General features: G+C 41.2%; 1 long non-coding RNA gene across 1 annotated transcript in view; it reads right to left on the reverse strand.

The window, feature by feature from the left end:
* Window positions 1–735: 735 nt before the first annotated feature.
* LOC117939489 overlaps window positions 736–3331 on the reverse strand; it is a 20742-nt gene continuing 18146 nt past the window's right edge. Inside the window, exon 3 of the long non-coding RNA XR_004655595.1 lies at window positions 736–833. This is a non-coding gene — a long non-coding RNA (uncharacterized LOC117939489). The remainder of the gene's footprint in view (window positions 834–3331) is intronic.

Raw genomic sequence — 3331 nt, forward strand, 5'->3', positions numbered from 1 at the left:
CTCCCTGTAAGACCAGCACGCCCAGAATGCACCTGAACACACCTCCCTGTAAGACCAGCACGCCCAAAATGCACCTGAACACACCTCCCTGTAAGACCAGCACACCCAGAATGCACCTGAACACACCTCCCTGTAACACCAGCACGCCCAAAATGCACCTTGCAGTAACAGTAACTTATTAACTTTAGTTTCACAGTTATTTTGTTATTTTGGGGAATTTATGGTCAATAAACCTCACTTATAGGAAATTATACCTAACGTTTGAGTTGGGAAAGCAGAAATTAGGAATAGTACAACACAAGGGTTAAAAGGAATGGGAGAGGGTCTCTGATTGGTTGATTGCATGTCACGTCCAAAACACACCTCTCATTAATGAAGACACTAAGGACGAACTCTTTAGGACCATGCGCCCGCCACACCGACCCTTTTAACTGACCTTTAAAGCAGGGAAAGTGGATTTGGACAGACCCTGAACGCACCTGCACTTAGATCGTGTAACTAGAGCCCCAAATAGTTTGGGGACTTGTTTCAGTTCACAGGTCTTCCACGAAAATGCAGCGTTTCTGAGAATCTTTCGGGCCTGACATCTGGCCGACTGACATCATTTGCTGATTATTTGACACAGTTTTGTCTGACTGTTGATCCTCAATTGATTGTTTTTTAGATTCTTAAATTTGACGATTTGTGGCTGGACTACAACTATGGTCGTTGTCGATCAATGTGTGGGTTGTTTACTGGATGAATGGACGAGTTGTTCGGACTCTAAAATGTCCGAAAATGAAAAATGTGGATCTGTGTTTCCCAAAAAAGCCCAAGACAACATCCTCAGAGGTCTAAGATATTCAACTCCTCTGTGATTGGCCACACAGTGGAAGTGAAATGGAGTTTTCTGACATTTCATTTTCTTTTTAGACCGCATGAATGTCTTCATAAAGATCAGATTATTAGTTTTTTGCAGCTACACCGTTGATATAGTAACCGTCTGGACGTTGCAGTCCCGACATCTATGTCTCGTGTCCCAGCCAGAGAGACAATGAGACGACACGGTGCACAGTTTAGATGTGTCCACAGCCGAAATGAAGAGATTAGATGATCAGAAAATAAAATGGAGGAAAAAAAACAACCTCTGCTGGAACGACTTAGGAGAGAGATAACATAAAATCGGTATTAAGCGAGACAGACTGATAGCATCGCCATGGATAAAATATTTAGCTGGCTTTCCAAATCAGCCTTTTCCCTGTGTGTGTGTGTGTGTGTGTATATGTGTGTGTGTGTGTGTGTGTGTGTGTGTGTCCCCCCCCTTCTGAATCCTAACCGGCATGCCTGTTCGCTGTGGAAAACAGGGTCAGGCTGGGGAAGAAGAAGAAAAAAAGAGAAAGCGAGAGCGAGCCCATGATGGGCAGATAAAGGCTTGTCTGTGTCTGAGGGAGAAGAGAGCGAGGAGGATGAGAGGAGGAGAGGAGGAGGAGGAGGAGGAGGAGGAGGAGGAGGGCAGTGTGATGAAGGGGCCTCTCTGTTGAAGGCCAGAGTTGCAGCTCTATAGATGGCTCCCATGGCGGACAGAAACAAGGCATTTAGTCTGTGAGTCGGCCTCTGCAACGCCATAATAGGCTCTTATAATGATGCCCGTTATGGACGGGGAGCGGGGGCGACAGAACAACACAGAATGTCCCTTTAAACCGGGGGCTTGTTGTGAGGAATGCCTATGGTGTGATGGAGATGGATGAGCTGTTGGGTAATTGGTAGGAACAAGAGACAGCTGGATCTGGGGCAAAGTTTAGGGCCTGAACGCAGAAAACAGTGGAGCATCTGACGAATCCAGGTTCAAGTCTGAAGTAATCCTGACTTGGTGTCAAGAAACATCTGACAACCCGTTTTCATTCCTAACTCGCTTGGTCTGAGGCTGTTTTTGACCCAAAAAATGACCCGTTGGTGTCGGTATGGGACCCACCGGGCCGAGCGGCAACGTTCCCATATCGCTGGGCAATATATCGATATTTTATCAACATCGTGATATATTTAGTTTAGTTTAATAGTTTATTTGAACATGTAAATAAACAACATTCAAATAAAAGAATTATAAACATGCATTCATGCATGCATACGTAATTAAAATGACAGATAAATAAGGTCTTCCAAAATTGAAAGTCATTCAGTCAAATAAAAACATTTCACATGTTCAATGAGACCAGATATCGTGTTAGATTTTGGATATCGTAATATCCTAACATGGCGTAAGTGTCGTTTCCTGTTTATAAAAGGCTGCATTACGGTGAAGTGATGTCCTTTCCCGAACTTACCACATTGTTCTGTTATTGGCCTTCACCCACTTTGTCCTTATATCCACATTACTGATGATTATTCATCAAAAATCTCATTGTGTCTCACGCTGAAAGCACCGATAGTCAACTCTGCAATATCGTTGTGGTATAAATGTCGAGGTATTTGGTCCAAAATATCGTGATGTTTGATTTTCTCCAAATTGCCGAGCCCTACGTTGTAAGAGGATGTTGTATTAACCCTTGTGTTGTTTACATGTTAACCATGAACCACCTTTATTTGACGCCATTTTACTTACTCAGTCTACCTTATAATCAGTGTCTATTGTTTGTCTGTATTTCTTGTGTGCTCACTTGTTTGTGTGTTTTTGTTTTGTTTTTGTTTTTTTGCTGTTATTGACAAAAATGGTGCTGCTGTAATAACAAAAGGTCCCCGTTGTGGGATGAATAAAGTATAATCTAATCTAATGACCTTGCCCTTCCAGGTCAAAATTGAAAATTTATATTGTTTTCAATGTTTTTGTTGTTGTTTTTTCGGATTTATTTGTCACTTTTTCCAGTTTATGGCCCTTTTTTAAAAGCCTGAGCTGGTTTAATGATATTATTCTTGGAATGCATGGTCAACGAACCTCATTTATGTCAAATTATACATACGTTTTTAGTTAAAAAGGGAGAAATTATGAATTATTATGGCTAATAGTTAAGATCAGAGGATGTTGAGTGGATCTCAGATGTGTAGATGTCAGAGTTTAGTCCGGATCCTGTTTGGAAACCATTAAAAAGAAAAAGAATTCCAATGCTATAAGACATAAAACACCCAAAAATTCAAAATTCAGTGAAAGTAATCATTAATTTTACATTAAGAGTGTTGTATGGGATCATCCGTGTTATTTTTGGATGATTTGGTTGAAAGAAATCCACATTCCTGATATAAAACACTTTCACTAATGTATGTCTAGTTTCATTGTGCACTTCCTGTTTTATTTTGTACTCACCTCTCGTTGTAGAACCTGACTTCCTCCCTTTGTGTGGATTTCCCGCCATTGTGATTG

The sequence above is a fragment of the Etheostoma cragini genome, chromosome 3 (assembly GCF_013103735.1).
Source record: "Etheostoma cragini isolate CJK2018 chromosome 3, CSU_Ecrag_1.0, whole genome shotgun sequence".
Lineage (NCBI taxonomy): Eukaryota > Metazoa > Chordata > Actinopteri > Perciformes > Percidae > Etheostoma > Etheostoma cragini.